The 24,939-nt window shown below is 45.8% G+C and overlaps 1 protein-coding gene across 10 annotated transcripts in view; it reads right to left on the bottom strand.

The window, feature by feature from the left end:
* SCAF8 (SR-related CTD associated factor 8) overlaps positions 1 to 24,939 on the bottom strand; it is a 215,572-nt gene that overhangs the window by 65,249 nt on the left and 125,384 nt on the right. For 3 of the 10 annotated variants that reach the window (XM_088840850.1, XM_088840851.1, XM_088840846.1), the window contains one exon: positions 562 to 1,692. The exons of 5 other annotated variants lie outside the window; for them this stretch is intronic. The gene's annotated coding sequence lies outside the window, so the exon portion shown is untranslated. Of the gene's footprint in view, positions 1 to 561; positions 1,693 to 7,638; positions 8,871 to 10,778; positions 11,028 to 24,939 lie in introns of those variants that run through there. 2 more of the 10 variants (XM_088840847.1, XM_088840849.1) reach the window with 2 other exon arrangements.

Here is a 24,939-nt window from a genome sequence, read left to right as displayed (position 1 = left end):
ACATCAAAAGGCGTAAAAGTGCCAAGCGGGGTCTAAGTCTTCTACACAGGCTCACGTGTTTGGGTTTCATTGGAGCTTCTTAATTTCTTACTATAATATTATCGAATACATAAAAATATACTCTAACACACAACACATGGGGCAGAACCAAACCAAAAAGATGTGACTGAAAAGCCCACAGCTGGACTGCCCACAGCCTTCTCCAATTATCTACTTATTTAACAGAAAATAGAAAAATATATTATAATGCATTTAATAGAAAATGCGGTATAATCAGAAACTGAAGAAAGCTAAGAGTCCTAAAGAATTATCTTTAATCTGTGTTGTAGAATGCATAATCTAAAAGCCCTTAGCATTCAAAAATAGACCAGCCTTTCAACAAAGAGAGAGTGATTGTTAAAATACAGAAAACAACAGTGATTTGATGGAGACTGAAAGGCCTTAACTATGTATGCACATCTGTCAAGGTATACGGCCACACAAAGTGCTAGGATGATAGGCAGAGACGAACCACGAAAGATGCGCTAAGCTACAAAGCAAATAAACGACTACCAACGAAAATCCGTTTCAATTTTTATTATGAATGTCCAAAGTGACAGCATACTGTGACAGTGTCAGGTTCTCATTGATTAAACGTCAAGAGACCACAGATACAGCATTCCAAGCACTTTAATTTGTGACAGAGCCAAAACAAATAAAAGAATGATAAAAATATTCTTTTAAGTGTAAAGAGTGCTCATATTCGAGTTTTTGGGTTTTTTTCACCCCCACCCCCACCCATTGCAGGTATTGTGAACACTGATAATTTCCAAAACCCAGCACCTGGTCTGAATACTTGCAACAAACTTTTATAATCTCTGCCTGAATAAGAAGTGATTAAAAATTGTACTTATAAAGTATGTTTAAGATACAATGGGATGACACCCGTCCTTCCTCTCTCCCTAGGCTTCTCCCCTGCCACCAGGTACCTGCTCTTCGTAAGATCAGGCCACGCAAGCTGGGGTGAGATGCCTGGAAGACTACATTGAACCCGGATTTTCTCAAAGCTGCATCTCTTTTCCTTTTTAATAAAAATTGAAGACGTTCAACGTTTGCGTGTCCAAGGAGATGACTAATAACGATGGATGAAAGCCACCAGTCAAGAACCACAGTTTTTGCACGTTGTGTTTAAGCAAAAAAGCCTTAGTTTACTACAGCTATGGTTCCAGAAATCTGTAGTTCCAACACAACACGACATTTTCTCCCTGAACAGTTTCCTTGCAATCTGTCCTTCTCATTACTGGTAAGGGATGATGCTACAGCTGGAGCATCATTTGTTGCCATTTATATTCCAAAAACAAAAAAATTCTGGTCCTGTGGAAGTGCATATCTCTTACAGATGCAATACTGTTCATCTGAGTGGATCCTCAAAAAGAACAATTACGGACTAGAAACTCATAGAGTTTGTGTTTAAAATTTATAAAATTAAACCTGCTCCAACAGGTAATACAGGGAGGCATGCTTGCAACCTCTGGATTCAATCAGAAACAATGTCTGAGAGCACAGAGCCTTCAATAGGTAACGGCGGGTTCCTTTTAACGCTTCCTTAAACAAGATCCGATGTGGTGCACATTGGAACTTTGAAGCACGTCTCACTTATGTCTACAAGGCCTGGGACACTGGAAGCTGCCAGAACTTCATTCATCATCTTGCCTGTTGACAAAAGGAACAATAACTGGTCATCACTGGTCAATGGAATAACTTTTTCTATTTTTTTTTCCCCAAGATAATTCCTAAAGAAGAGATGGAGTGAATAAAACAGCAAATGTTTCAATGTTTGATGAATTTCTGTGCTCCAAAATGCCATGTCTTTCTCCAGTGGCGCAGGAAGAACCAGGGTGTTCAGCTCTCCCCTTGTGGGGTATGGTTTAGGAGAGACCCCTGTGTCGGAGGTCAGTATTCCCAAAGCTCCAGACGGGATTCTGCCAGTAACTAACAACGTCACCTAACCTTGCTGGGCCTTAGTTTCGTCACATGTAGACTAAGAGGACGTCAATGGATGAAGTCCAAGAAGAAAGCCACCAACTAGCTTTTAGTGGCCACGTGGTCTTGACCTCATAGGTCCTTGAACAGCAGAACCAGGTAGAACTATTTCAGTCTGTGGGCAATGGGTAGGCTCCAAAATATCTATACCTGGGGTGCCTACCATCCTGGTTTAGATTAGTGATGAGAACCTGATGAACTACCAGGGAATTTTTCCAGCATATATGTTACCATCTGCAGTCAGCTAAAATCTTCCTAAATGGTGATGTGATGGGTATAAACTTCTGGAAATATACATTTCCACATCTTTTACTGTCTTAAAATCTAACAAGTGTCTTTTTTTTTTTTTTTGGTACCTATTGGTTTTCTTAAATTAAGAAATAGCTATGTAAAAGTTGAAAAGTACATTAATAAATATAACAACATGGGTGCATTCTGTAAGAGCACAGCTGTCACTGTTGCAGTTGTTCAGTCATGTCTGACTCTTGGCGGCCCCATGGACTGTAACCTGCCAGGCTCCTCTGTCCATGGGACTTCCCAGGCAAGAATACTGGAGTGGGACTCCCTTGGCGGACCAGTGGTGGGGAATCCTCCTTGCACTACAGGTGACACAGGTTCGATCCCTGTGCTAGGAAGATTCCACATGCTGCAGGGCAATTAAGCCCGAGTGCCATCACTAAGACTTGAAGCAGCTAAATAAATAAATATTAAAAAAAAAAAAAAAGAAGACAAGAATACTGGACTGGGATCTTTCCAACGTGTCTCCTGTGTCTCCTACATTGGCAGGCAGGTTCTTTACCACTGAGCCACCAGGGAAGCTCAGAAGCATAGTCAGTCAGTCAGTCAGTTCAGTCGCTCAGCCGTGTCCGACCCTTTGCGACCCCATGAATCACAGCACGCCAGGCCTCCCTGTCCATCACTAACTCCCGGAGTTCACTCAAACTCATGTCCAGCAAGTCGGTGATGCCATCCAGCCATCTCATTCTCTGTCGTCCCCTTCTCCTCCCGCCCCCAATCCTTCCCAGCATCAGAGTCTTTTCCAGTGAGTCAACTCGTGGAAAAAAATCCAACTAGTTGGGCTAGTTAAGTAAATATGTCAAATAAGTTTACTGGTGAGCAGACATGGGACCCAGACACAGAAAGTCGGACCCTACAACTGATGCTTTTAACCACCATGCAAATCACCTTACTGTGCCTTGTTAAAACAATAGTGAATTGGGGCTGGAGAGTTTACTGTGACTTTCACAGCTGTCCTAAGTTCAACCAAAAATTAGCTTCAGTATTTGGAAATTTAAGGCTATTAGTAACAGAACAAAAAGCTTCAATAACTGAAAAACTGTATTCAGCAATTTTGATTTGATCTTTGTGTCTCTGTGTCTGGCAAAACTTAGATGATGCTGAAACAACTGTTTATATCATTTCATACTATTATTGTACTAGTATGCTGCTACTGCTACTGCTGCTAAGTCACTTCAGTCGTGTCCGACTCTGTGTGACCCCATAGACGGAAGCCCACCAGGCTCCCCCGTCCCTGGGATTCTCCAGGCAAGAACACTGGAGTGGGTTGCCATTTCCTTCTCCAATGTGTGAAAATGAAAAGTGAAAGTGAAGTCGCTCAGTCGTGTCCGACCCTTAGCGACCCCACAGACTGCAGCCTACCAGGCTCCTCCATCCATGGTCTTCTTCTTCTCTATTATTACCTATAATAGTACTATTATAGTCATTATTACATTATAAATATATATGTGTTAATATATATATTAATATATATAAATATAAAATATATGTAGCTCAATTTTTTTTCATCTTTCTGCTGTGGCTTTGGCATAAGAGGAGATACAATTTTGTGAAATGTGTGAATGATTCACACAAAACTGGCATCGAGATAACATCTATCGGATTATTCCAAGTATTTTGCTAATGAGTTTATCCTTCAAACGCTGACTTAAAAGCTACTCAAGAAAGAAAAACGACAATGAAAATAAGCTACAGTGCTAAAGGGACAGAGCCGCTTTCTTAAATCTGGGTAAGATTTGCCAGATTGTAACACAACAGGGTTGTTGTCCGGAGCAAATCAGCATTTGGAGAATAAAAGGCAGAGAGACCCACAATGGGAAGCAAAAGGGAAAAAGACACAAAGTTACTCCAATCGTCCAGCAGGGACCCATGAGAATGATCTAGTAACACACACACACACATCTACACAGACTACATTTCTGGGTTTCTTCGTTGCCAAGTAAGAGAAATAAATATTTCTGTCTTAACAAACAAACTTGAAGTAAACAAACAGTGAGTGAAATTTATTATGGTGTTCTGGCTAGTATTTTCACAACCGTGGATTTCTGGGATGTGTTAGCATAGATCCTAAGCGTCTGATAGAAGCGCTGAAAGAGCCTGTAACCGGATCCATCCACTGGTGAAGGTGGAGATGAAAAGGGAAACATGAAGGAACGGTACAGAGAGACCAGACGATGGCCACAGAGCTCATGTTTGGAGAGCGCTTTAGTTTTCAAAGCCCCTCCACGTGGTGGGGAGCCCTGCTGACACGAGAGGTGGCGACGCTTTGACGGTTAGGAGCCGGCTTGGCGTGACACGGGTACGTGAGCCACCAAGTCACGGGGAGGAGGCCCAGCCCTTTCTCCTCCACATGCTGCCTCTGGCTGGTAACGCTGACATGGATGAACGCACTACTATTGTTCATCTCTTCTGCTCCTACAGTTACGCCTCATAGACTGTCTCATAAAGAATGCCCTACAAACTAGATCTAAGCACCTCTACAAAGCAGCTGGGTTGGGAGAAATGGGTTGCCCAGTGTCATTTACAAAGCAGCCAGCAAACAGCAGAGCCAGAATTCAGAGCCTTGGCATCTGCGGTTCCCCAGTTTCCTGCTCATTTTCCGGCCACACCGCTGCGGTACCTGCTGGACCACCGGGCAGAAGTGTCTATGTATGCGATGCAGCCCCATCTTTACAGGTAGAATCCAAAATGAGCTCCTGCATCTAAAACCTAGTCACATAGATAGACACCAGCCACTCCAGAGACCTGACACAAAGAGACACTGAGGGCAGGTGGGCTTACTCTGAATTCCTTAAATAGGGAGTTTTTGTGAAGAGCATTTTTGCTCGTTCAGGGATCACTCTTTACAGTTACCAGTGGGCTGCATGATCGCCCTCAACACTGGCTATAATTTCATAGAGTAGGAGGCCAAGCACTGTAGTTTTCAATGAGAATATGGTACAAAGATTTTTTTAAGTAAACTGAGAGACAGCAGTGCCTGGAGGTGTAAGTTATACCTGGAAGGTCACTATAAAATTCCTAGTAGTGTTAGCCACTTAGTCATGTCTGACTCTTTGTGACCCCACGGACTGTAGCCTGCCAGGGTCCTCTGTCCATGGGATTCTCCAGGCAAGAGAACTGGAGTGGGTTTCCTCCTCCAGGGGATCTTCCCAACCCAGGGACCGAACCCGGGTCTCCTACATTGCAGGCAGATTCTTTACCGTCTGAGCTTCTGTAGCTCAAGCTGCCATAAATGATGCATTCGCTGCAACTGTCCTTAATTTTGAAATTTTATAAACTGGGCACAATGAAGGTGAGCTGACCGGGAGGCGACCCTCACCCAGCAGGAACTCACTGGGGGTCCACGGGTTCCAGGTCACTCACATAGGCAAGTGAGGTCTTGCGTATGTGAGTCCAGGTCTTGGATATGTGAGTCCAAGTCCAGGTCTCAATCTGTGCAAACAGCCTGGCAAACTCACTAATGCCACACTGCATACGAGCAAATGAAGTTCAAGGAGGTGAAATAACCTCGCAAAGACGACACAGCTACATAGTGGCCAAGACTGACTCAAATTACGTGTGCCTTGCCCCCAAATTACCTGCCTTTCCTCTCATACCTTATACAGGCTGTTTCCCTCACATACCTGAGCTCCACACAGTGAATGGCCACCCCGTATCAGGGCCCGTGGGTCATGAGGCTGCCGAGGGACCAGCCCTGCAGGGAGGCCCAGGGCTCCCAAAGCAGCTACGCCCTTTCTTACTCATGGAAACCTGGCTCTGGAACTAGGGGCCAAGCTTCCAGGAATGTAGGGCCGCAGAATGAGGCGGGGACGGCACGGAGAAACAGGAATTAGGTCAACTTCAATGTCGAGGCGGCATCTGTTCTATTTCCCATGTTTTCCTCCTTAAGTAAATGTGATCTGTGCTCCTAGTGGTAAAGAACCCACCTGCCAACGCGGGAGACTTTAAGAGATGCCAGTTCGATCCCTGGGTCGGGAAGATCCCCTGGAGAAGGAAATGGCAACCCAATCCGGTGTTCTTGCCTACAGAATCCCGTGGACAGAGAATCCTGGAGGGCTGCAGCCCATAGGATTGCAAAAGAGTTGGACACGACTGAAGTGACTTAGCACACAGGATTCCAAATGACCTATTAACAGCAGCAAGCTGAAACCTGCCTACAGCCCGAAGAATCACTTCTCTATAAATTACCGTCGAGAAAGAGCGTCTATAACAGAGGCTCTGAGCCCTTCATTTCTTCCCCCAGTAAAGCTCTCATCAGAGCAGCTCAGTGATGAGCCAAGCTGGCGCACTGGAATCCACTGTCCTGTCTGCTGTTCCCCGCAAAAGGAGGAGGCACGTGACTGTGAAACCACGGGACAGAAAACCTACCCAGGAAGTGCTCTGTCCTGGCACTGATGCTCATGGATTAACCACCAGTGGGCTAAATTAGGAGGCGATGGAGCAATACCAAGAAAACCAGGCCCTTTGAAAAGACTCTCAGATCCAGGCCTCAGCCAGCCTGCCCTGCCACGCTGAAGGGAAGGTGCCAGAGTTATTCAGGGATGCCAGGCCCCCATCTGCCTCGTCCAGCTGATCCACTTGGTCAGCCCATATGGGAGCAGGATGGCTGGCACAGATCTAAAAGGAGTAGTGTGTGCAGACATGTTCTAACATAATTTGCTAAATGTTTTATTGTTCTGTAGTTAAAAACCTACTAAAAATGTGTGGAGCCGCACACGTCCTACTAGGTTAGAACAGTATGAAGTCAGGTCTTCCCAAAAACCAAGCATAAGAATAATTAAAGTAAAAAATAAAAAGACTTCCTCCTATTTGGGAAGTTCATTCCTACGATGGGGGATATGCAGGGCTCCTCTCTTAAACTGAGATCACATTTTGTTTCATGTGTCATGCCCACACATGTGCCATGCATACACATTTTTTGGATTCCCCAAAGAAGCTTCTTAATTCCAATGTGATGGAAAGAAGGATCATATGTATCAAATTAGCGCTAAAACAGACCCTGGGAAAGGCAGGGCACAAGATTCTTGAACATTAGAAATCTGAAGCGCAGGGGTTTCACACTGGCCCATGGGCACACAAAGGCTGGGAATCTAGACAGTGCTCAGATTTCCTGTCCTTCCATACCCTGTATACCACACAATGTCTCTCATTCATGTAAATCAAGTCTCTCAGATACTAAATCCTGAAAAATATAACACAGACTTTTGAATGATCCAAATATAACAGAGACTTCTGCACCATCACAGACAGACTGAACGGTTGCAAACAGTGCTGAAATCCAACTTCCTGGGAGCTGGCGGGTGGGAGGCACAGGGTCCCCGGGCCCAGGGTCTGGCAGAACCCTCCAGCGAGCTCATTTATGGCAAGGCGGTTCAGAATTCTGGTTTAAAGTGTGCCCTTTGGAACCCGACACTTGGCCTGGAAGCTCTGAAGCCGCTCCCCACTGAATATGCAATCCCTGGGCAAGTTCCTTAGCTACTGCGAGTTTCAACTGTAAAACGGAGATTCCTGCCCACCAGCCAGGCTGACCATGGGGAGGACGTGCGGGAGTGCGTTGGAAGTGCCCATTGCAGAGGGGGCAGGAAGGGCATGGAGTCTCCCTTCTGCCAGCTGCGTTCTCAGGGAAGCCCAGGGACATAAACGGAGAGCAGAGATGTGTGCTGATGCTCAGGCGTTGGGAACCAGGCTGCCGTCTGCCATCCCCTCTGTGTGGAATGCTCTTCACTCTTCTCCACCTGACGGTGCTTAGGCAGCCAATGAAAACACTCCACTTGACGGCTGCCTCCCTGGAAGGTTCTCCATTGGCTGAGGCCCCCCGGGTCCACAACCCTTGCAGAGCCTTGGTTTAATCGTCTTCTCCCTCCTTGTCTGGACTATGAGCACCTCTGTGATTGACTGAAAACGTGAATGAAGAAGGCCTTACTACCTTTCGCCTTGCTTGTGGAGGCAGCAGTGATTCTCCCACGCGCTCCGCGCTACTCTGGCCACTACAGAGTCAGGACCCTTTCCTTCTCCACCTGCTCCCAACAGCCAAACTATTAATTAACCTCCTTTTTCCTCCACCTCCCAACGTTCTCCCCATCACACCTTTCTCTCTCCCTGGGCCACTCCTCAAACAGAGAATCACCACAAGCCAACAAGGAATCGATATGTATTCTGCTTCACTTTGCTGTCCAGCAGAAACGAACACATTATAAAGCTACTATACTCCAGTAAAAATTAATTAAAAACAACAAGGAACCAGTTCTTCTATATATTTAAAGTCAAAGCTGATGCCCTTGCTGAGCTACAAGAAAAACAAAAACAAATTCTGTTAACAACTCACATGTGACAAGTCTGCACTCTGACCCCCTGAGCTTTGGGACAGTGGGTAGGAAAGACAGCAAGCAGAGGAAGGGGAAAGAGGAAAAGAAAGGGCTGTCAACGGTGCCAGGTGCGCTGCCAGGTGTACGGGCTCCAGGCGAGCAGGGCCAAGGCCTGTCTTTGCTGCTGTGAAATCTCGACTCCTAGGCTCGGGGCTTCTCAAGGGACGTTCAACGTTGAATGAAGGACTGCATGAACACAAGGGAAAGAACTCCACACAGTCATCCTGGAAGTACACTGTCTACCAGCTAAACCTTTAATCATTCCAGACAGCTTATATAAAACTGTCCTATGACACTCATTCCATTGGCAGTGGAATCAGCTTAACTGCCTGGAAGCCCTTAGGCTGGGGGCTGATGCTAAATGCTTATGAATTTTACACAACAGCTTGCTCAACACGTCGCTCCTGCTAGCTTAAAGGTTAAAAGGTTTTGACATTTTTTTCCCCAAGAACAGATACTGTGAGATTAATAAGCAGCAGGTCCCATGATGCAACTGCCCTCACTGTTAACTTTTTCATCTTCAAACTAGTATGATGTATTCTTCCCCTCCCCCAGTCCAGAGCACAAACTATTGACATGTATATATCTACTACCAAAACTGAACCCATCAGATAAAAAATTTTACTAATTGAAAAAGTTAATTTTAAAAGACTTTCAACATTTTTTACCAGCATGCCAGCTTTATGTATAACATATGCTCCAGAAAGATGGGACCTTAATTACAACTTATTTTCAGAGTACTGGAAGAAGCTGCTGTTCAAAGAAATCCTCCTGTTCATCTTTTATAGGGCAAAGGAACTTTTGAAAAGTGAACAATCATTCATTTTAGAAATTTTCAAGTTTCACATATCCAGTTTGCTTGAAGCAAATTCAATCTGGTGCCCTCAGCTGTCTGACAATTGGACAGAGTAGATGGCCACCCAGTTGAGCAGATGCTTTTCTTCATTTTAATTTGCAAACTGGATTAGTGGAAGCGAATTGACGTGACTTAGTCAACGACATGATGAGCCCCTCGCTTTCCTTGGATGATGGAACATACGAACCCAGGAAAGGTGACCATGGAGATTCTCAGGACAGGAATACCCAACTCCCAGCCCCAAGGATGGAGGGGAGAGACAGCTGGAAAGAACACGCCCAGGACCCTGCCTGGCCTCCTACATAGGCTGCCCCTCTGAGTGGGCTCAGCTGCCCTCCCTGAGGTCTTTACTTTGCATGCATGCATATGCTTTATCTGGAGAAGGCAATGGCTACCCACTCCAGTACTCTTGCCTGGAAAATCCCATGGATGGAGGAGCCTGGTAGACTAGAGTCCATGGGGTTGCAAAGAGTCAGACATGACTGAGTGACTTCACTTCACTTTCTATATGCTTTATCTCCTTACCCAGAATTAACATTTAAAATAAGGAATTGGCTGTTTCAAAGCATCACCAGGAAAAGTGAAATAAAATTAAAGAAAGAAGAAAAGACTTTTACTCCTCATGTGCATTTGGAGGGGCATAACTAGAAACTCGCCTGCAGGAGGGCATGCAACCCACTCCAGTATTCTTGCCTGGAGAATCCCATGGACAGAGGAGCCGGGTGGCTACAGTCCATAGGGTCTCAATGAATCAGACATGACTGAAGCGACTTAGCATGCGTGCATGCAACTAGAAACTAGGGCTTCCCTGGTGGCTCAGCAGTGAAGAATTCACCTGCCAATGCAGGAGACACGGGTTCAATCCTTGGGCTGGGAAATCCTCCTGGAGAAGAAAATAGCTATCCACTCCAGTATTCTTGCCTGGAGAATCCCATGGACAGAGGAGCTTGGTGGGCTACAGTCCTTGGGGTCATAAAGAGTCGGACACAACTTAGCAACTAGACAACAACTAGAAACTGCTTTCATGCCTATTTTGATAGGTTACCTCAGTTACATCCATCTGTCTTCATTTCAATCTCTCTCTTACGAGCTCTTAAAATAAGATTAAGACAGGAAGTGGGGCTCCACAGCCATAGAGGAGGCAGGAAAGGCAACAACTCGGGTTACACTTCAACCCCCAGAGCAGCGAGGACCCACTGAGACCCCCACCAAGTCGTCCACACCCAATCCACACCAACCTGGGCCTGGGGTCCCCTCAGCGCCTCAACTAACGACTGAGGTCAGGGAGAAACACGACACTTGAATTGCATGTCGGTTCTTTCGGTTTGTTTGTAACAGAATAGCAGTTTTCAGGAAGGCACAGTGTCTTATTTTAACAAGCTCACAGAGATTTTCAAACAGGACCCAAGATAATGAGCCACTAATAGACATTCTTTGTCTACAAACACAGCACGGTCTCAGGAACGTTTGTCTTGGCCTGGGCAGATCTGAAAGCAAAGAAGAGAAAGGGAGGTGATTGTTTTTTATAAAAGTTGCATGGCTTTCCGTAATCATACACCTCAGAAGTCCCCAGAATCTGGGATAAGAACATCCCTTGACCTGCAGTGCTTGAGAGCTGACGTGTACCCCACCAGAGACCCCGCGTGTGCTCACCAGGGGGTGTGACATGGACCCTCTCAGGACATGTCTCACAGTATGCAACCCATGGCATCCACATTCCATCCAGTTGTCCAGAGTCCTGGGCCTTTTCACAGAAGACCTCAGACATTGGTGACGGCACATTTCAGCAAACCCCCAAATTACAAGTCTCATGATCGTATGTAATTTTACCCCTAAGGCAGGTACACAGTGATGAGTAGAAATAGGCTGAATGGGGAAACGGTGACTGCAATCCCCAGAGCCCACTCACCACACGGCCACCCACCTGCCTTGCGGTCAAGGCTGTTCACACCCGTGTCTTAGCAAAACAACATATTATAACATGCTATAAGTCGGCCTGGAACAGCCAAAATCAGACATGGTAGAGCCAAGGAACCCCGGAGTTAGCTTGTAACTCATCTCCTATTTTTCAAGCTGTGAGAGTCCATCGAGTGAGATGGACTAGTAGAAACCAGTACTAGTAGAAAATCGAATAGAAGTCAGGTTTCGCCATCCCCGAGGGGACCCTGCAGACCTCTGCCCCATGGACAGTCTGAAAAGACACAGACCTAATGTATACAGCTTTTGTTTGGAAAGCCTTGTGCTGAAATGATTTTAAGCACTACCAATGAGTCAGGCTAAATGAGGGGCGCTCCAGATACCACCTGCTCTGGATCCACACGAGAACTCCCTGGAAAGAAACTCCCTAAAGTGAACCGCACTGCCTGTCAACTCAGGGGCCATCTTCCTGATTGACGTCTAAGGCCCTTCGAGATTTCTTAAGACCTTTGAAGAGCCAGATTCTTGTCAACATCAAGCATCACATTCTGGGAAACTGAAATGTTGCCCTGGGAACGGATCCCTCCCTGAAATTACAATGGGTGTTGAATGAAAGCTTGATCTGCACTACAAATAATAATTCAAGATGAAATAACCTCTTCCATCCAGTGTTAGCCATGATACAAGTATCAGGGTTTACACAAGCTGATCCTAAATCACCTCTTTAAGTATCTCCCTCCTTTCCCCCAGTCACACTTACACTGAGAAAGAGGTCCCTGAAAACTTCCAAGTTGTAGGTACATTTATCATTTGTATACAATGGGTAAAGGAACTACGAAAGTAAATGAACTCTTGTGGCCCCTGAGGAACAATGGCACTTGGCCAGCCCTGTTGACAATGATGGATACAAAGCAGGGTAAACCTGATTCAAAGTTAGGACAGGGCTCAGTGTTCTTCGCCTAAGTGGCCTGGCTGGGAGACAGAAGAACTAAAAACCAAACTCTAACAGGTCCCAGGACAATCTGAGCAGAGTCCTGACTATCGACTATTTATAAGGAAGTATTTACACAACAAGAAAATGATGTCCGTTTTGAGATGGCCAATTTTATGAGTTTGCTATTCAGTTGTCTCTTTACATCTTCAAAAGAAATTACTACTTACTTTTCAAACCACTCGCCATGAAACACATCCAAACACCTGCATCTTCTCTGGCAATTTCCGAGAAAATATTCCTGCCTCTTTGGAACAACCTTGCCCTAATTATTCTTTTCTTTCAATGACTGCTTGAACTTGGAGAGCCTTTGTAAACCCTGGCAAGGGAGCCAACATGGGTTTGTAAACCCTTCTCATGGCAGCAAGGAGGGGAGGAAATGTGGGTCTGTGTCACCTGTGCCCAAGGCCAGGGCGTCCCAGGTGGCTCGGTGGTAAAGAACCCACCTGCCAACGCAGGAGGAGCAAGAGACACAGGTTCGATCCCCAGGTCGGGAGGATGCCCTGGAGAAGGAAATGGCAACTGGCTTTGCCTGGGAAATCCCATGGACAGAGGAGCCTCAAGGGCTACAGTTCACGGGGTCGCAAGAGTCAGACACGACTGAGCATGCACGCACATGCCAGGTGCCAGGTGTGAGGTGGGGGGCTGGACCTTGGTCCTTCTCTTGATCTTCCAGCAGCTGTCATGGACCTAACGATCAGCTCCTAGAGACCATCAGCTCCTCAGCTAGTGTTGCTACTGTGAGGTGGAGCCCACCCTTAATAAGTCCAGTCTCTTCCCTGGGATGTTTCGTCCACAGAGGACTGCATTTCAGCCCAACAAGGGACTGTGTGGTGGCTGATGCTTTAAGTACAGGTCAAGTGCCGGGAACTTCTGCCGGGCTGTCAGATGAACCCAGCCTGACAAAGCCTTTCTTTGCACTGATGACCCACGGTTGGGTTTGTGATGCCAGTGAGGCACATGTGAGCCAATCATCTGAAGAAGATCTGCTTGCCAAAAATTTTGTCAAAATTTCTGGCTTTCCTTCTTTCTGGAGCTAGGACAAATTTTGATTTTTTTTTAATTTCTATAATCCACTCCTTGGAATGTCTCCGAGGATGCTTAACAGAATATTACTCTAGAGAAGTGGTCCAAGGTTTACAGAGTAGTAGCTGGACTTAAACCAACACATCACAACAGGGTCACGACACAGGGGACAAGGACGTAAAATCAGGACGTCCCAGGTAACACGACGGGCGTTCACACGCCACTGTTTCGTTTGTCTTAGTCAGAGTAACCATGCTTCGGGGATCTCAGCGTTGCTAACAACAGGGCCTTCCCTGGTGGCTCAGGGGTGAAGAATTCGCTTGCCAGGGCAGGAGGCACAGGTTTGATTCCGCATCTGGGAAGATCCCACATGCCTTGGAGCAACTGAGCCCACGCACCGCAACTACGGAAGCCAGTGAGACCTAGAGTCTGTGCTCTGCAACAAGAGAAGTCTCCGCAACAAAAAGTAACCCCTGCTTGAGGCAACTAGAGAAAAGCCCATGCAGCAATGAAGACCCAGCACAGCCAAAGATAAATAAATTACATAAAGAGTGCTAATGACAGATACGTGACTGTAACCAAAGGACCCAAATAAATGTCTATTCACTTATCTCCTTAGAATTAGAAATGAAGCTGAGCAACATCTTGATAGTTTGTAAAAAAAAAAAAAAATAAGTATATCAGAGGTTTTACTTTTTTTTTTAAATTCACATCAATAGTCGATTACATTCTGAAAAACTACTTTAAATTACATTTAAAAACTATCCCAAGGGCACTAAAGCATATTCTCTGTTTTTGGTTTATTTCAACTGTGCCTCGGGCCGCGGATAAATCTCTGCTGTTTCTTAAATTACTCAAGCAATTTTTAGAGTTAAGTAACAAGTGAACATTTGCTGGTGACTATAAACTGAGAAAAGATATTATCATTTCTCATTTATGTGGCCCTCTGTGTTTTCAAAAAGCTTTTCATTCAGCTAATTCTGTGGCCCTGCCAGTGGGCTTAGATGGAGTCCTATTTTGTCTTGTTAGATGTAAAAAGGAAGCTGTCGACTCAGTATCAAGGACATCCATCCTAGCAGTTAGGTGGGCTTTTACTGAGCCATCTCTCGCTCTTCAGAAAGGTCCTCTTTGAGTCCAAGGTTTTTTTTTTTCCTTTCAAAGAAAATAAACTCAATCCTCTTTTTTAACACGAAATTCTAGCCCACTCATCCTTAACCCCACAGTAAATCTGCAGTCAGCTAAGAGAGGTACCTACGTCATTTCTTAGGTGGAGTTACAATAATTAAGTTCAAATCTGCAAGTTACTTGTCTTAATAAATCAGAAAGGACTCAAAGTTATCCCCACTAACAGTCCGTATCATTTATATTCAGTAAGATTTTTAGAGTGGGGGGGAAGAGGAGAAGTTGGTGGGGGTGGGTTGCATACATGAGTATCACTCTTCATGCGTATTTCAGTCAAAGATTCTGAATGAACCAGGGCCCCATCACTGGCACTCCATCCCCAGGGGCAAGCTGACACTAGAGACGATTTCTTTTAGGAAAACTGTAAAGAATATGGAAACAGCCTGACTTACGGCAAATCAATGCATATCAGGGAATGAGGGGGTCGGGTTGTCAAACGAGCAAATGAAAATACACAAGAAGTAATGTTCAGTATACATACGTTCCAAATATTTCACAGAATGTATTTATACTAAAATTTCGTGTGTACCCAAAATTCAGTTTAATGGGGCATCCTGCTTCTTATCTAGCATCCTACCAGGGAGTGGAGTGAGGGTGGGGACCTCAGAGACGCTGAGCTGACATAACAGGTTGTTTCAGCTCCACAGCAAGGTGGGCACCCTAGCACTGCATGTCTGTCAGGATGGTGAGAATATTCCCCTTACAAGTTCTCTCCTTTGTCTCCCTCAGAGAATTACTGTGAGCTTCCCATGTGCCTTGGATGCTCTAGGAACTGGAGATGAGGCGGTGAATAAAGCACAGCCTCCCTCTTCAGGGAGCCTGCATATCCAGAGAGGGAGATTAAAAAAAAAAAAAACACTTATATTTGGCTACACCAGGTCTTAGCTGCAGCACTCTGGATCTTTAGTTGCAGAGTGTAGGATCCAGTTCCCTGACCAGGGATCGAACCCAGGCCCCCTGCATTGGGAGCGGGGAGTCTTAGCCACTGGACCACCAGGGAAGTCCCCAAGAAGAACTGAATGACAAGTGAACAGACGTGTGCTGTTAAAGCAAGCGGGGTAGGAAGAAAGAGAGTCGCGGGGCCTAGGGATGGGCAGTTTCAGACAGGATGCTCTTCTGGCCATCTCTACATCAGGACAGAGAGAAATGTGTGTTTTAGAGAAGATGTGGAGTGTGGACAAGTGAGAGAGAGGGTGTGTGGCAGGGGAGAAAAACAGAGACGTGATCATCTGACATTCCCAGAGCAAAGCACTCCGCAGCCACTCAGTGCAGAAAAGCAAGTGCCTTCGGGGCAAACCTACGTTATGGAGGAGACAGCGCCTCCTCTGTTTAAGGAACTCCAGGAGTTGGTGATGGACAGGGAGGCCTGGCGTGCTGTGATTCATGGGGTCGCAAAGAGTTGGACACGACTGAGCGACTGAACTGAACTGAGCATCTACAGTGTATTTGGGGGAAGTCAACAGCTAACCTTGATGACAGACTGTGCTAAGAAAGCGCATCTGTTATCAGTGTGTAAAACTAGCAAGGCGATACTTTAACGCCCTGCTGGTTTATGCCTTCTTATGCTTTGGGTTTTTATGTTTTATTATACTTTGTTAACGGAGAAGGCAATGGCACGCCACTCCAGTACTCTTGCCTGGAGAATCGCATGGACGGGGGAGCCTGGTGGGCTGCAGTCCATGGGGTCGCTACTAGTCGGACACGACTGAGCGACTTCACTTTCACACATTGGAGAAGGAAATGGCAACCCACTCCAGTGTTCTTGCCTGGAGAATCCCAGGGATGGGGGAGCCTGGTGGGCTTCCGTCTATGGGGTCGCACAGATTCGGACACGACTGAAGTGAATTAGCAGCAGCAGCATACTTTGTTAAAAAGAAAAACTTGCCTGGTTTTAGAATGTTTTTATGAGTAAATCTAATGTACTGAAAATAAAAAATATTTAAAAATGCATCTGTGACCAGGAAAACAACTCCCTCGTTTTCGAAGGGCATGTCCATTTTGGGTGGGGAGGAATGTATAAACAGGAAGAAGGTCGCTAATGGGACCAACACTCCGCATCGGAGCAACTGGCGGATTGTTGTCTCTACCTGGGAACACGCTGGAGACAAGGTCCCCATGGCTTTGGAATCCCTTCCCCTGTTCAAAAGGACAGGGACACATAGCACAGTCCAGAATTAGGAACCTGGCCATCAGAGTTAATGACACTGGGCTTCTGGCTTGTACCCAAAGTTCTAAGGAAGGCCTTCCTTTTACATTTATAATAAATCATTTTTTTTAAAAAATTCAAAATACATGAACATATATCTTCTTAACAACTTGCTTAAAAATGAAGGGAAAAACTGCAGCCCCCTTCACCCTGTAAGCGCCGCTCCGCTCTCTGGCACTGAAAAGCACAGATATGAGGCCCTGCAGTGTCACTGCGCCTCCGACTTTCGATCGAGTTCCCCCGCCCTGAAGGTGACAGTGGGTCTCGTGAAATGGACCAGATTGAAACTGATGCCCTTTCCATACAAGACAACCCAGACTTCTCAGCTTTGAGCCATACTCCTAAAAAGGAGGAGGCAATCTAGAAGAGCACAGGTTTGACAGCAACCATTCGAAACAGGCACACACAACTCTGGGTGACCACAACTACAAGGAAGGTACAAAAAAACCAGAAGCACAGACTCTCAGGCCTGAGGGTCTTCCATGTCATCAGATGGATGTCCACTGGGACCCTTGAACTAACGTCTCTGAAAGTGGCCTGTGTCCAGCAGCCTCCTCAGTGGCTGGGCCTCTCTCCTGACGTTTCTGCTTCTTCTTGGACATCTCCAAGGGCAGGAAGCCCAGGTTTGTGCCAAGGGATAGTTAATCCTCCAACTGCGCTTCGCTTAAGCCAGTGGCCATACAACCAACGAAATGTTCTCCAGGACAAGCCCATTAACTCTCATCTGACATATACCCCGCCCCTCGAATCTGGGTCACTCTCCAAGAGACACGTTCAAAATGTGTCCCTCAATGCGTGGAAACCAGAACTGAATTTAAAACTTCAGACGCGGTGAGATTTGTGTTGGGCAGAAGGACTCCGCCCAGGGTGATCACATATCTCAGCCCGAACCACATTCTCCTGCTGCAGACGCCGAGGCTTCGCTCTCCACCTCCCCTGGTCCAGCGAGGCTCTGTTGCTGGCTTCCTTGGAGCTCCCATTCTGAGGTCACTGGCTGTGTGTTGAGAAGTGGAGTCTAACTCCCAAAAGCCTTCTGTTTACTTCCCCCACACTTTTCAACGTCTGCACGGGGGCAAGCAGGACTCACCCAGATGGGTAGAGAGTGGACCTGAGCTCCTACGCCCTAGTAACTTCATTAACTAACTAATGCAAATCCTTGGGAGTTTTCCTAAATATAGCCCAACAACATATATCGATTATAGGCGCATTATACGGATCACAAGTACACAAACCAGAAGCGAGGACTTAAAGGAATCTGGAAATTTTGTAGACGTGCTGAGAAATCTACACAAGGTTAAATACACAGTTACTGTCAGAGTCAAGGACTAGAACCTCAGCTCTAATTTTTAAAACCTGAATTTAATCTAAGTTATTTTTAGATAAACTTCTGAGTTAATTTCAACAGCTTAATCCTAGTGAAGGCGAGGCAGTTTGGGAATCAGATGTTTACAGTTTAAAGAGGAAGCCTTTTTCTCAGTTGAACAGTTATGGAGATTTAGACGCATATTTCATAGCTTAAGAAAGCTATATAGATCAATGGTTTGGCAGCTGGCTGAAATAATTCCATATTTTAAAAATCTGTAGGGTGCATCTGTTCGCAGTTTTGAGTTTCTACCGCAGACTAACAATTTGGTGATAGCAAGCTGTCTTCCAATTAATGTTCCAGAAAACATTTTTATTTCAAGATTTTTAGAACCAGAGCCAAGATTTGTCTGGGATTTGGTTATACGAAGCATCACTGTAGTTTTTGCCTTTTATAAATCTTTCACATCTAAAAGGTTAATAAGCAGAATGTCTTGAAAAACGTTTCGTCTGCATTTCTAAAAAAGCTTAACTGAGACTCTATAATAGGTGACCTGCCTTTAATCTTTCCTAACCTATTGGATAAAGTCATATAAACACTTAAAACCACATCACATATTTACATCATTCCCTTTTTCAGAATTACGCAATTTCCCTTGTGTTCTGCTCCTGGCAAACTTGGAATCAGACTTCACAAACACCCTCCTAAAGCGGTTCACGTGGTTTTCAGAGGCTGGCTTCCTTGTCCCCAGCCACCCATCTATCTGTAAAATTGCAGCCCCTGCCCGTGTCAAAACTCCTGAGGTGACCGGTCCTTACGACCCCTTTCAGATAAACCCCTCTTAGCCATCAGACCTGGATCCCGTTTAGTCACATGAGACACACAGGTTACATATTTGGTTTCTGTCCTTTCCTGCCTCCTGTTACGTCTACACTCAGAGCCTCTAAAAGGACGACAGGGCCTGGCCTCCCAGTTATCTGTTGGGTGAATAAAAAAGTAAACAAAACCTAGAGCCAAACTGATGACTAATACGTACTCATTCTTCATAGTTAACTCTCCTTTTCCTGTACTAGTTTGAACAATAACATAGACCATCTGAAAGTTTTTTCTTTTTGAAAACTGAAAATATGATGGAAAAAAGTCTCACACTCTGGCACTGGCTTTCTACCTTGCCCTAGAGATTTTGGCTTAGAAATCATCAGCTCTATGGGGCTATCCATTTTGTGGATATGGGACTAAGGTCTTATTCAACCTTGTATCAACTTTAAGGCCAGTATATTGCCATGCATGAGGTCTCAGTAATTATTTGGGGGAATGCCTAGAAGGCTGGGCAGGATGTTCTTGGCTTTTCTTGGATGGGAAAGAGAGCACAGAGAAGAAAACAAAGGGAATATGTGTATACACAAGAGACTACGACACAATTAGCACAAGTACAAGCAGTGAAAGACGAGGGAATGGGAAGCACGGTGTGTGTGTTAACCTCTTGGAAAGAAAAACCAGGAAGTGAGGAGTATCTCTTTTACACGCTGATCCAGGCCACTGTGGACAGCACAGTGGCTTTAGAGAGGGGTGGGATGGGCAGATTTTGTAGGTCACTGGTCAGGTGGTCTTCGGGACAATCGACAGTCACATGCCTATAGCTCTCAGCATGACACAGCTACTGTAGGAGCCCAGATATACACAGGCAGCTGAAAGCCGTAATCATTTTGGTCAGTTTTGCTGCAGCTGAAGTTGCTCTCTAACACCATCCGCAGCAGCACAGAACAGATGTGAGGTCTCCTTCACTGTTTCTGAACTCCAAGATGGGATGTGCCTTTGCACCATTACAGGAGCACGCATGTCTGCTGAAACGCTGCAGTGTGAGGCGGGGACTCAGTGTCGAGGTGCTGAGTGATGGTTTCGTGCCAAGTCCTTAACCCTGAGGATGCTCTCTGCCCGCTTCAGCTGGCCATGATGGAAGCCTCCCTAAGCTCTACAGCCGCAGACACTCGCCCTGTCCTTGTGACACCAATCAGACAAAGCACAGGGTTAATGCTGACACGCTGGCCACACGGAAGATTACCTGGGTGATGATGGTCTCATCACAGGCGGCATCACTGAGGGAACACTAGCAGAGCGCAGGCCAGGCCCGTCTCCAGCACAAGGCCTCCTGTGAGCCTCACGGATTTCCAGGGCAGGTGTGAAGGCGGCCTCGTGGAGGAGAACAGTCTCGGGTGTAGTAACAGCGTAAGGCGGGTTCTCAGAGCCAGGATTCAAACCCTGACCTTCCGACACTCCTTCCCCTCTATCCCAGTTACCTGTTCATCTGCCCACCTCTGCCTGGCAGGAAACTACTAATTAAAATTACACACTGACTCCTTCACCCAAACTAGAGGCATATGGCTAAAAAGTACTATCACTTGAAAAGCAGGCAGAGTAACGAGAATTCTGTCACTTCATCACCAACCTCCCGCTGAAAGGCTCCTTCCCGCTAGAACAGAAAGCCAACACTGCCGCATCTAAGTCTCCTGGCTGATGCTGAACACATCCATAGCCTATGCGCCCTTCACTCTTCCAGCCCTGCCCCCAAGGCTTACTGTCCTGCGGGCTCCCAATGACCCCCTGATGGCCACCTGTATCCACTTCCGGCGACCGGTCCCACCTCTGCTGTGAGGGGGACCGCGGGTCCGGGCCACCTTCCAGCGGCAGTCCTCCCCATACTCTCCCGGCTCCACCTACATCACCTGCCCTGGGTTCCTACCCCCAGGGGGACCTGCTCCCTGCTCCACTGGGCCCGTGTTTGCATTCCACATGGGAGGTGCAACATCACATGAGCAGGGGAGACAGACATTCCCACCCCAAACTCGAACGTGCACAGTGCCACCAGCTTCCCTCCCATAGTCGAGTGGAAGGGCGGAGTCTGCATAAATACAGTCAAGGCTAAGTTTTAACGCACATAAATATTCAACCTAATTGAGCACTTAGGATGATAGGTGATAAATATTTTCAGCTAAGTATAACGAAGAGTGGCCATTCTGAACAGAATTTCCTTGGGGAATATAAGCAACGTTCAGGGCTTTCCAAAAATGTGTCTTTAATAAACTGCTTTCTGCCCAGGGCTCTCCCTGCTAAGGGTGGGTGGTGCTGATCCCTAAGAGCCTGCTGGGGCGAGGGGGGGCGTCGGCAGGACCAGAGCTATGTAGACTTTGGAAACAAGCCAGCATGCAACCCACACCCATTTCCCGTTTAGATTCTTGAAGGACCATCAGATCCAATAAATACAAGATGCCTTCTGTTGGCGCCTCAGACAGAAATACATACAACGTACGTATACACACTCTAAAGCTGCCATAAAATGAAAAATGAAATATCCACCCAAATAACTGTTAGTCAGAGAGCTATATAAGACCTAAGAGTGTGTATGGCGGGGGTGGGAGTCAGCGTGGGGGGCGGGGAACGATTGCTTCCAGATAGAATTACTGAAGGTCAGAAGTGATTTTTCTAGGGAAAACTCAAGTTTGCTTCAGTGTTTTTCATCCTTCAGAGGAAAAAACCAAGCTCTTCCTTGACTAGGTAATCAAATGCACATTTTCCCTGTCACCCACTGAACTCTCCCGAATATCCCACAGCTTTCCCTGTGGCCCAGATCCCCACGTCCAAAGGCATCACAGTGATGCTCTACTTCCTGCCCTTCCTCAAGTCAGGGTCAGTCGTGACTTGGCAACAGCGGTATTCCTGCAGGCACACACTGCCTGCTATCTAAAGGGATTTTTTAAGTCTATATTTGAATTTGAGCAAACTCTAAGAGATAGTGGAGGACTGAGAAGCCTGGCGTGCTGCAGTCCACAGGGCAGTCCAAGAGTCAGTCACGGGCTTAGCTAGTGAACAACAAAGCATACAGGAGCCTTCGAAAGAAACATCTAAATATAAGAATAAGTCATGAGTACTGAGTGGCTTACTCAGTACTTAGCACAGTGCTAAGACTTGACATATATTATGTCCTACAATTCCCAAAGGGCTCCCCAAGGAGGGCACCATCACTAGCACACCTGTTCCGCACACGGGAAGCGGGGCTTGGAGAAGCCACGTGTCTTCCCCGCCGTCTCAGCGCCGTTCCTGCAAGATACTGGCTTCGAGTCAGATCAACACTCAAAAGCAGCCTTGCTTTTAAAATGACATAATCCTGCAGGTTTTACACAGGACAACCTTTGCACTTAGATTCAAGTAAAAGCAGGCTTGCTACTGTTTTTATTCAACAATTAAAACTTTCTTCATTACACTGGAAGAACTTCAATGTGTTTTTAAATGAAAACGACAAAGCAGCGTACATTCAGAAAGCCATTTGGGGCTGAGAGGAAAAAGAATGATCCTCAGTGTTCTACATATGCAAGAAAAATTCAAGGCCATAGCTGCACCCTTCATATGCCTAAAATTAAAAAAAAAAAAAAAACGAAAGCTGGTCCCTTGAAAATCAACCAGAAAAAAAAAAAAAAAACCAAAAACAATACCCGCCACCCCAGACTTCAGATTAAATGTGAATTTATGGATGTGCAGACATAAGAACTTGGAGGGAAAACAGATGATGTGCCTACAATAAACACTAAATCTCAGTTATCTACAGTGTTGAGATATTCTACACAAGGTATTTTTCCAGAACTATAATTGCACATGAAACATAAATTCGCAGACTCAGTCTGCGGTGGCATATTTGGATACAGGGCATGACCTTTGGCTGGTTTTTGCTCTTCATTAAATGTTCTCTGCCTTATCTCACAATGTAAGAGCTACCAGCTGCCACTGCCTGCTGCTGTCAGCTCTACACCAGAGGCTGGTCTCGTTGCTGGACTAGGGCGGAATTTCTTCATCTACCAGGACACCTGTCAGCCTCACCTCTGTAATCACTGTGGAGCAGAGAACCAGAGGATGGAGATTCTTATAGCTGTGAATTAGATATGAACCTGAATTCACTCCAAGACGCCACACAAGGGCTTCACAGGCACGTTGTCTGCACTCAAGCAGACCACAGCTGGTCTGGACCCGCAGGCCCTGCCCTTCAACCTGCCTACAAACATACACCCGATTTGCAGGAGGCCTGATGCCCCCTAAATGAAGACTTGGCTGACCACACTCACCTTGACTGCCTGCCCAAGTCACACATGCCAGCCGACCCCTTCCAGATCTACGTAATCCTCCAAAACAGACCTTGTCTCAAGAGCCTGGGCCACTCAGGGGCCCCTACGCCTCACTTCCTGGTTTTTAGTGGCTGGGTTTAGGAACAGTGGAAGGTACTGCATAAGAGACTTATAAAAGTCAGGATTTTTAAAGAAGTACTTGATTTGAATGGTTCTGGAAGTAAAATCATCAGTTAGTTTCGTTCTCAGGGTTTCTCACCATGGACGTTCCGACCGTCTCTCTGAAGGAACTGTTATGATACTAGCACCCCAAGCATCAGGCACTGAAGGTACAGAAGTGACCCAGAGATCCCGAGTTCCTACAGGGGTTTCTCCACACAGAAGCGCCACACTGCATGTCTGAGCCAATAAAAGAGCATGGTGAGGCCGCAAGGCTGGAATATCATGAAGTCTGCAGACTATACACACACAGCCTACGTCTGTGGTTTACAAAGTGAAAGCGGAGTTCTGTGGTGACCTGTTTACGTGGGCTGGACAGGACCTAAAAGGGCAATTCCTGGCAGCCCCTTGAGGATAAGCCAGGTCTCTCATATTCCCAAGGATCCCTGTGGCACCGGGCACACAGCAGGGACTCAATCAACGTTTGGTGACACCAACATTTAACTCAAGATTAGAAGCCAGTCTGGGGCCTCAGCCATCCAGCATCAATCCTCCTCAAACACATCTGAAAGTGGCTATTCCTTCCATTTCAGACATGGGAGATTAACGGGCCAAACTCTGACAAGTCCCACTCTGCCTTGTAAATCTTTCAGAATTCATGTGCTGCTGTGTGACTTGTGACGAACGCATTGTATTCACTCGAGATCTCAGTTAAAAAGCATTTACTAGTGTTACTTTTCACTTTTCCATGGAAGATAAATTCTAAATTCATCATGGAGAACCTCAATGCAGGAGACCGGGGTTCAGTTCCTGGGTTGGGAAGACCTCCTGGAGAAGGAAAGGGCAACCCACTCCAGTACTCTTGCCTAGAAAATTACATGGACGGAGGAGCTTGGTAGACTACAGTCCATGGGGTCGCAAAGAGTCGGACACGACTGAGCGACTTCACTTTCAATTCCGTTTTACAGGCATAACTCTTAGGAGAAAAAAAATTCTAGCAAAAACTCATTATGCCTCAAATTTTTATTTTTTACTCATTTATTTAAATTTTTCAAAAATGGGATTTCTCCTATTTAAAAAATACAATGAAACAAGTGGAATACAGTGGACAAGTCTGCAAGATGACTTTTAGCTAATATTTGGATGAACAAAGCTGTATTGTTAGTCATAAAGTTTTACTGTTATGTGTGACTTAGGTGCCCAGTCATAGAATAGAAATGTTAACTGTTACGGGGTCCAAAAATACCACCTGAAGGAATTTTCAAATATGAAGCTAATGCTATTGTATGATTCCTGCTTTTAAGAGCAAGTTTTTAAAATCTGAGATATAGTTTATATACAAGAGCAAACTTTTAACCACAGGAAGTTTTGCCTTCTGAGCAGAATATTTACCATTATACTATATAAAGCTACCTAGAGCACTCTATCCTACGTGTTTTGGGAAACCAGAAAAAAAAATGGGTAAACAATGCAAAAGATATTGATGAAAATAAACATATATATA

This window comes from Moschus berezovskii, chromosome 10 (genome assembly GCF_049115385.1).
Source record: "Moschus berezovskii isolate FMDL1 chromosome 10, NW_MosBer_1.0, whole genome shotgun sequence".
In the NCBI taxonomy this organism is placed as follows: Eukaryota; Metazoa; Chordata; class Mammalia; order Artiodactyla; family Moschidae; genus Moschus; species Moschus berezovskii.
The sequence above is the reverse complement of the archived record's forward strand: the minus strand, read 5'-3'. Positions and strand labels throughout refer to the sequence as shown.